At 43.7% G+C, this 10,105-nt stretch overlaps 1 long non-coding RNA gene across 1 annotated transcript; it reads left to right on the top strand.

The window, feature by feature from the left end:
• Positions 1–2,912: 2,912 nt before the first annotated feature.
• LOC109378469 (uncharacterized) lies at positions 2,913–4,601 on the top strand. The gene is made up of 3 exons (XR_002122992.1): positions 2,913–3,270; positions 3,609–3,689; positions 4,061–4,601. It is a non-coding gene; the product is annotated as an uncharacterized LOC109378469 (long non-coding RNA).
• Positions 4,602–10,105: the final 5,504 nt, after the last annotated feature.

Below are 10,105 nucleotides of genomic sequence, written 5' to 3'. Positions count from 1 at the left end.
GCTATAAATATAGTTCCTTAAACTATCATTTAGAGACATATTCTACTCTCAAATTCATAAGTTGCTTTTGCTGAGTTTACAGTTTATGTTTTTAGGCTTTAAGTTAGGAAGTGAAATCATCTGAAATCTGAAAACTCCATTCTGATTCACATATCTCCTCTTGAAATATAATAAATAATAGCAGTGCATATGATGCATTTCTGGAGGCTTTGAATTTGGAATTTTCCTTAATTTTTAGATTGCCCTTGATCAATCAATTTTTCATTTCTGTAATCAGACAATAAATACCTGCCTTCATACAGAAAGCTGGACCAGTGTTCTCTTGAGATTCTTTTCATCTCTAGGTTTTAATATGCTGTTGTAAGGCTATATTGCAGTTGTAGACTTACATTATTAATGAAAATAGGAGTATAAGAATCTGATTTAATCTCTAGTTCTAGGTTCATATTTGATCTTGTTATGTGAAAAAAAGACATCACTTAATATTTCTGTGCCTAGGTTCCCATGTCCATAAAATAGTTAATAATTCTTGCTTTTTGCAACACTAACTAGTTAATAAATAAACATGTAGCCTCTTTTTTATAAAAGGTTGTATTCTATAAAATTCATTTGTAAGTTGATTGCTAGGAGCTTACTCAGATTTCAAGGGAGTTAGATGGTAAAGAGTTGTTAAGTTGCTCATTCTAGATGCCTATTTGACACAGAGCATAAGTGGGAAGAATGCCTCTGCATAAAAATAGTAGAAGATGTTTTTCAATACTGGTATTAAAGTAGTAAAAATTAAATGAATTTGGTTGCCTTGTACCATACTAAGATTTTATAAAGATTGATGGAAAATTGGGAAAAAAAAGATTGGAGTTCACCCCAAGTCTCTCTTGTCTGCAGGGGTTAGGGCTTCAACATATAAACTTAAGTGGAACACAATTGAGTTCCTAGCAAAGTTTAATAAGAAGAAAATAGTATTCCATACCTTGTGTACCTCCCTTCTTGGTTATCTTTCCAAAAATAATGTATACATGTACATTAAAAACACACTTGTATGTGTTTTTACACCATATTATGCACATTGCTCTGAGTCTTTTTAAAAAACTTTTAATTGTGGTGTAATTCAGATTTACACGGTACAGAGTTTCCATAAATCCCTCATCATTAGAGGCTTCCATCACCATGGCGCATTTGTCATAACTAAGAAGTTGCCTTTGTATTTTTATAATAAATAAACCCCCCCTTTTTTTTCAAATTTAGTAGATCTTGCAGGACTTCTTGGATCTGTATTTAGGAAACCTTTCACTTTTATTGAGGACTCCATGGTTTCCCATCTGGTAGTATATTATACTATAAAACCCTTCATTGGTCCCCCATTGGTTGAAAACTGTGGTGTTTTCAGTTTTCACCTAAGACAAATAATGCGGCAATGAATTACTTGTGCAAACATTCCCTATGTATGTGTATGTGACTGGAAGAAAATTTCCTAGAGAAGGGTGTCCTGGATCAAAGGATATGTTTGTAGTTTCTCCAGATAATACCAAGTCCTGCTTCCTGACACTGTTCTGCTGATACCCTCCCCGCAGTGTACCTGTCCCCCTGCTGAGCATTTTGTTCTTGCTGACATGCCAAGTGAATTCATTATCATTTTAACTGGCATTGTCATTTTGTGACTAGGTTGAGTCTCATTATGCTTAAAGGGCATTTATATTTCTTTGTAGACCTCTTCTTAATCACTTGAAGCATCTCTTTTCTCTTTAAGAAAATCAGCTGTGTGATAGTTGAAAATTTTTATTTCCGGCCTAATGATGGCTTTTTTTTTTTTTTAAGATTTCATTGGTGTACTCGGGGAGGAAACAACATTGGAGAATCAGGGAAGTGGAACAGACAAGTTTCTGTCCTTTTGTTCTTCAATCTAGTTGTGAAGGACGCCTCTTCACTGGCCTATGTTGGTATTGTGATCGTTGTGCTCTTCCCAGCTGAGGCAGTTGGTCGTCGGCCATTGGACGGTCACTCACGTTGGCTTATGGCAGCTCACGGCAGCTCACACTGGCTGCCGGCCGCTCATACTGGCTGCTGGCCACTGATTGTACCTTACGGCAGCCCACGGCAGCCCAACTGCAGCCTATGCCATTGTCGGCGACTCACTGCAGCCGAGCTCTTGGTCGAACTGTTATTCAGGATCTTAGAGTGATGTGACCCGCACATCAAACGAGCACTCCTGACTCGTCAGCCAGGAGGCTACCAAGAGGGTACCTGAGAGGATTGGGTGGGAGACTAGAAAAGAAAGAGCTAGAGACGAAAGCTGGGAACAGGAGGTCCACCCAATGCTGATAGCAGAGAGTGGCCCCGTTTATTGTTTATACACAGCTTTTACAACAAAAGTAACTTTCTTTAGGTAGGGGGGTTTGGGAACTTGATGGAATAGTCCCCTCCTCCCAGGGAACACCTCCCCCGAGACTTTCCATAAGGTGTAGAAAGCAATCTTCCCAGGGTTAAAGCAAAACGTAACAAGCAGAAACTATTAATAGGATGGCATTCCACTCTGAAGTTTTCAAGCCATTGGCCATTTTCTCATCAGCAGCCAACCTTCCATGCTACTCACCTGGTCCTGAGAGCCTATCAAACTGCTAGCTTTCAGGCTTAACCCTTAATATAAACCTCCAGCTCTCAGGCTTAAACCTTACTGCAAGCCTCTGGCTCCCTACATTAGAGGGTGCAGCATCACTGGCCAATGTGGGATCCAAACTGGCGGCACAGGTGCTCAGAACTCGCGCTCTTTAAGCTAACTCTTAACCAACTGAGCCAATTGGCCGGCCCCTTTGCCCATTTTTTAACTGGGTGATTGGCTTTGTGTTGTTTAGTTGTAAGAATTCTGTATATATGCTGGGTAATAATCCTTATCAGATCTCTGATTAGCAAATATATTCTCCCATTAAATGGGTTGGCTTTCACCGTCTGCATAGTGTGAATTGATAAACAGGATGTTTCAATTGATGAGGTCAAACTTGTGTATTTTTTTCTGAGCCCAACTGCTGAAAGGTCAGAGCACAGGGAGGGTGAAGGCATGGGTGGTCCCACAACCAGTGCTGTAGAAAGGCCTGGAGGACAACAGACAGAATCCTCCTGGGAGAGGAAGATACACAGGCCTGCTGTTGACCCAGTGAATCTATCCTTGTCTCTAGTCCCTACAGGGAAATCAGGGCCCAGGTCAGAGGTGGTGCTGGTGGCCATCGGGGAAGTGGCTGTCAAGACCCTGTTCCTTCTCTGCCTCATCGTCCTCATGTGAGTTCTGCCCAGTGAGGGGGGAGGCATGGGGAGGGCAGGGGGCATGTGACTGAGTCCCAGAATCAGGGCTTGAGTGACCCAACAAGTTGCAGCAGGAATGACAGGAGGCGAAGGGGAGGTGGGTGAGGATTCCACACGGGCAGTCATGTGTGTGCTCCAGTCGGCGAGTGTCCAGGATGGAGGTGCCTGCTGTGCTCAAGGAGGTTTGTGTGGCTAGACCTGCCCTCTACCACCTCTGTCTCCTCTCCGATCCTGAACAGGGAACAGGCAGCTGGGTCTACTGGCCACTGCACCCTGATCCAACCAGACTGAAGGGCCCTGGTCTCTTTTCTTAGAGTGAAGTATCACAGGAGGCACAGGACCACAGCTTCAGGGAGCACACAGGATGCAAACACCATCCTGGGTTAAGGTCTCAGGTGAGTGATGCAGGTGTCTCACCACCCAATATTCCACAGATACCTTCTCCAGGATGACCCCAGGGATTTCTCTGCTCAATATGGCAATATCTGAGCTGTCCCCTTCCTTCCTCCCCATACTTAATCCTCTTCTGAGCTCTCTGTCATATGAATGACACAGTGGCTCCCTCCTCTAAAGATGTGGTTCTCCACTTTGCCCTCCCTCCTTCTCTCTGATCCAATAAATCACTAAGATTATTTCATATGCTTCCTAATCACAGCTCACCATAATGCCTTTCTCTTCTCCATCCTCACCCTGGTGGCTCCTGCCACTTCATCTTTTCCTTGTGTCTGTGAACCCACCAACCTCCTGCCTCCATCTCACTCCTCAGCACAGGCTTCCAGGCAGTGTTTCCAGAGACCGTGTTGTTCGCTTCCTGAAAAGTATGACAGCAGCGTTTCCTGTCCGTGGCCAGAGACCCAGGTGCAAACACCACAGGCTGGATTGGAGGGTCTGCTGTGGTCTGCCCCTGCTGGACTCCCTACCAGATTCCACCACTCCCTGCATCCCACACCATCTCCACACCCAGCTGTGCTGTTTGTGACTTTAGACTCATATGTGCAGTTCCTTCTCCTGAAATGCCCTTTCCTCCCCATTTCTACATTCCCATGTGCTAATAACGTTTCAGCCTCAGTTAAAATTCACCCTTATTGAGTGTGTGTGTGTGTGTGTGTGTGTGATTCTTTATGGTTTTGAGCAATGGAAAATCAAGTCATCTATTTACATATAGACTTCTTCAGCAAGTTAACTAAACACCTACTATGTGCCAGCATTGTTGTAGGTGACAGAAATGCAAGAGGGCACATCATATAAAAATTTGTCATCAAGAAGCTGTCAATCTGGAGACAAGAAGATAGAAACACAAAGAAATGAATAAAAATATTCTGGCAGGTTGGATGGTGATATGTGTTTGTGGAGGAATCACCTAAGGGAAGAATCAGGTGACACATTGGGGGACAATTCTATACACCTGAGAGTGTGAAGAGTGATATTTGAGCACAGACTGGGAGACAGTGAGAAAGAAGGTTCTGTGTTGCCTGATGGAGTTTACCCAGGAAGATGGGAAAGCAGTGTCACTGCTCTGAGGCAGAGCAGCCGGGGGAGTTGTGGGACAACTGGTGCTGTGACAGCACAGGGAGGCATGGGAGGGGCTGCTGGGAGGGTGTCCCCTCATGGACACGCCATGTAAGGCTTGGCAGAAAATGCAGGAATCTGGAGCCTCGGAGGAGAGCAGAGACATGGCAGAGCATCCCTTGTAGAGCATCCCCATGGCTGCTCTGATCACAATAGGCCACAGTGTGACCACGTCTGCAAAACAGAGAGGGCATGGGGGGGGGCAGGAGGTGACGGTGGTTGAACAAGGGAGGTGGAGGGGAGGCCGAGGTTTTACTTTTCCATATATTTTGACGGTCAATTTGACTGAATTCTTTATTGGATGTGGGGATTGAGGGAAAGAGAAGAGCAGGGACAGTGTCCAGATGCTTCTCTCGAGCACCTGGAAGAAAGGGGACCTGTTTCATGGATGCAGACTGGACTCTTTGGAGGGTGATGTTCATTCTGAGCAGCCACTTGATAGCGACTGGGGCTGCCAGTGAGAGAGCTGGATATGAGGAGAGGGGTCCAGACTGGAGACGTGAACACGCACAGCCAGTGTAGGTGATGATGCCTGATGAAGTCAGAAGAGGTCTGATGACACATGGAGGAGAGAAGGCACAGGCAACACGTTGTCTCTGGTGATCCTGACAACAGTTGTCTCATGGTTGGTGGGAAAGGTGTGAAATAGTGACCAAACTTAATCAGGAGATCCCGGAGGAGGGGATGGGAAGGGTGGTTACAAAGGAGCTTTTGAGGAATTTGGCTGCAAAGAGGCACAGAGGAATGGGTCTGGTGAAGGAGGACTTGCTCTGGTGCTTCTCTGCATCCCTCAGCTGGGCTCACTGAATCCCCACCTGCACTGGTTTCCTGGGGCCACTGTAACAAATGACCATACACTCGGTGTCTTGAAAAAAGGAAATTTATTTTCTCAGCTCTGGGGGCCAGAAATCTGCTTAGGGAAGGAAAATATCTGCTCCCTCTGCCCATCTACATTCTCAACTGAGACCCTTGTAACAAAGAAAGATTAGGGGCCACATCTTGGGGTAACATGTCCTGAACCCCATCCTCCAAAATTATGTTACTGGCATCGGTCAGGGTGTTGGCTGTGATACACTCACTCCAGAATCCATACCTTGCTTTCTCCAGGTGATGTGGCTGCCAGCTCTCCCTGGGTTGTGGCTGCATGACTGCTCTGTCTCTATGGTCACATTGCCTCATCCCGCTCTGTGTCACCGCTGCCTCTCTCTTAAAGGACACCTGTGACTAGATTCAGGGACCAACGCTGATAATTTAGGAAGATCTCCACATCAAGATCCTTACCTTAATCCCATCTCTACACACCCCTTTTCCCTATCAGGGAACATTTGCAGGTACCAGGGACTAAGACCTGGATATCTTTGGGTGGCCTTTATTCAGCCCACTGACTGATCATATGATCTTTTGCCCCCCTGAATGGCCCATCTGGCCTCCAGACCTTGTTTACTCTGCTGTTTCATGTCCAGATAATTAGTGGGTCACCTCACGAATGACACATGTTTTAGGGAACAGTAGCTTGCTGTTCTGTAACAGCCAAATTTAAGAGAGCTACAAGTACAATTTAAATCTGGGAGAAAATAATTTACAAATATATACTCAACGAATGACTTGTATTTGAATATATCAAGGACTCTCAAACAATACAGTAGTAAACAAACAAGGAAATGAAACCAATTGTGTAAAAAAGAATTTGTTTTTAAAAACCCTCAGTCAGCAATGAATACCGAACAGCCCTATTTAAAAATTGGCAAAAGATTCATTAGACATTTCCCTGAACTTATACAAATAGAAAATACACGTGAGAATATGCAAAACATCACTAATATTAGGGAAATGCAAATTACAGCCATACAGTGAGGTTTATCCTCCATTATTCCATAAATGGTTATGATTTTAAAAAAACTAAAACGCGAAATATCAAGTGTTGGTGACGTTGTGAAGGAAGTGGAACTATATGCTTTGCTGTTAGGGTTACAAAACTGTGCACCTACATCAAGGTTCCTCAAAACATTAAACATAGACTTACTAGATGATCCACTAATTTCACTTTGGTGTATATACCCAAAAAATAGGAAGCAGGAACTTAAATAGGTATTTATACACTCTGTTCATAGCAGCATGATTCACAAACTAGAGGGTAATTGCAACCTAAGGGCCCATCAACAGAGGAACGGAAGGACTAAATGTGATGAACACATACAATGGAATATTATTCAGCCTTAAAATCAAGCGATTTGTGACAAATGTTACAATACGAATTGAAGACACTACGAGCAATGCAACAAGCCAGTTAGAAAAGGACAAATTCTGTATGATTCCACTTATATGAAGTCCCTAGAGGAGGCAAATTAATTGACAGAAAGTAGAATGGTGGTTGCCTGGGTCTGGCACAGCGAGATGCATGGTTATTCTTTTCATGGGCACAAAGTTTGGATAAAATGAAAAAAGTCCTGAGAAGGATGGTGGTGATGGTCGCACAACAATGTGACTATACTGAGTGCCTCAGACCCAGACAATTAAAATGGTTTAAACGGTAAGGTTTTCATTATGTATACTTTACCATAATATTAAAAAAGGGATCCAAGTATTCAATCAGCAGATTCACCAAAGAAGAAAAATAATGGCAACTAATCACATGAAAACATGCTCCATGCCACTTATTAAGAAATTAGAGATTAAAACCACGATGAGATACAATGCAATACTACAGAGTAATAAGACATTACAAACTACAGATACATACAACGTGGATTAATTTCCAAAGTATTTTGCTGAGTGAGAGAATATAGACACAGATCAGTACATTTCTAGAACTTCCCCCATAGACAGAATTAATTCACCATGATGGAGACTGTATCAGTGCTTACCTGGGGCGGGAGGTGGGTGTGATGAATCACAAAGGTGTGTGGAAAGCTCTTTGGGGTGGTGGAAATCTTTTATATCCTGATTGTGGATGTCTACATTTGTTAAAATTCACAGAAATGCATATTTCAGGTGGGTACATTTTATTTTATGTAAATTATAAAGTTCTTTAAAGATACACAGTGAGAAGTCACAGAAGCATCCCATATATGACCATAGTATAACTTTCTTTACTATAAACCCAATGGTGTTGGGCCTTCTATTATGTGCTACATTTTTTTAAAGATTTTTTTATTGGGGAATTGGGGGATGGGAACAGCGGTGGGGAATTGGGGGAAGGAGAACAGACAAGTTGCTGTCTTTTTGTTCTTCAGTCTAGTTGTGGAGGACGCTGCTTCACTGGCCGAAATTGGCACCATCATTGCGCTCTTCCCAGGAGAGGCAGATCAGTCACTGGCTTCTGGACAGCCGCTCACGGTGGCTGCTGGCTGCTCACCTGGCTGCTGGCTACACACGGTAGCCCATGGCAACCCACTGCAGCAGGGGCTGCAGCTTACACCATCGCTGGCGACTCATGGCAACCCAGCTTCAGGTTGAGGTATTGTTCAGCATCTTAGCTGTAGAGGGCAGTGTCACTGGCCCTCACATGTGGGATCCAAACCGGGGCCCTCTGGCATCCCAAGCCAGTTCTTAACCATCACGCTACTCGGCCGGCCCTTAATTTATTTTTTAACAACCTAGAGCAAGATATCATTTTGCTTATGGTAGACTCATTTCCTTATACATCAAATAGGGGTGCAAAAATCTGTCTATGCTAGTAAGACTGAAGGACCATATATCCAGACACTACTGTGTTTGAAAGATTTTACATACATCATGGCAAATACTTTTGTCACTGGGCTCAAGAAATTGCCCAATGAATACTACACACAGTGAGATGGAAAACCACATTAGCTGAACTCAAAATCATAATTGCTGCCTCATAGTCCAGTCAGGTTTGCCAGAAATATTATATTTTTGAGCTACGTTTAACAGTGAGAATCAGTTTTTCAACAACTCTGACTTATTTTTATTTCATGTAGAAATTAGACCCTTCATAGTCCCACAAAGGATTTGAGGTGACTTACAATGTTATGGCACTTCCAAAGTAGCAATTTTTTAAAGGCATAACAGAACTCACCTAGGAAAAATGACATAATTATATAAAGAAGCTAGAATGACACTGTTTCTGAAATTAAGTACCAAATATAACCCTGAGATTCCTAGCAGCCAATGCAACAAGGGAAATCGAAATTTTATTATCTGATAAAAGAAAGTATGTAGTTTACTTGAAAACGTAAATATCTTATTGCTAAAGGCTGGAAGAAACATATTCCATATGGAAACCACACTGCATAACATAATGAGAAATGCCTTTAATGCATTCGTTTATCCACAACTTTGTTGTGGACTACATACTTGGATACTTGAAGCAGATGTTTCACATGACAAGAAATGCTAATCTGTGTGATGAGGAAGTAAAACAGTTTCTCCAGTTCAAACAGCACTGAATGGTGGGAATCACAGAAAGAGCTTCCTGTGCACTGGCTCACAGAACATCTGTTCTTCTTTGTTTTACATGAAGTAGCCACATCATTTTATTTCAGAGATGCCATTGAATCATCAGGAATCAGCATATTAGATGTAAAAACAAAACTCACTGATAATTTTAGAAATTACTCAGTATGCTAGTAGGATACAGGGTAAACTCACCAGTGACTGCAGCTCTAAAGTCTGGCAGTTGCATGTGTTTGGGGAGGAAATGACATCACTGAGTGGGGAGCATGTCACTGACATAGACCGGTCCATCATATTTCTTCTTGTCTCCAGCCAACAAGCACTTATATACTCACTGAGAATCTAGTGGATGAATGGATGGATGGATGGATGGATGGATGGATGCTGCCTTTACTTTACCTGGGACCCCCTTATTTCTTCTGTCCCAGGTGCTCACACAAACCCTAAAGAATCCTACACTTTGCAGGACCAATAACCTGAGGGTCTGGATGAGACTGTGACCCTCCAGGTCAAGACAGCAGTTGACTGGCTCTCTGGTGTAGACATCACTGCTCAGAACAGCTCCTCAGATGGGAGGACCATAGAGACTCCCATGTCCTCAGAGGTCCTGGTCCTTCTCTGGTGCTGGAGGGAAGCCCCCGTGAGGGTCAGGACCTGAGTCCTGCCCCCTGTCTGCTCCTCTCTGGGTGGGTCTCTGGGTCTCTGGTCTGTGGGGTGTCCACCCTCAGTGCTTAGGGGGAGTGAGCTTCATCTCCGAGGTTCCTCTTCTGTGAATGGGGAGGCCCCGTGCTCCGCCCCAGCTTCTGTGGTCTCCCCCAGTGCCCAT

Source organism: Hipposideros armiger, unplaced genomic scaffold (assembly GCF_001890085.2).
Source record: "Hipposideros armiger isolate ML-2016 unplaced genomic scaffold, ASM189008v1 scaffold_2025, whole genome shotgun sequence".
In the NCBI taxonomy this organism is placed as follows: domain Eukaryota; kingdom Metazoa; phylum Chordata; class Mammalia; order Chiroptera; family Hipposideridae; genus Hipposideros; species Hipposideros armiger.
This window is presented reverse-complemented; position numbering and strand designations above follow the sequence as displayed.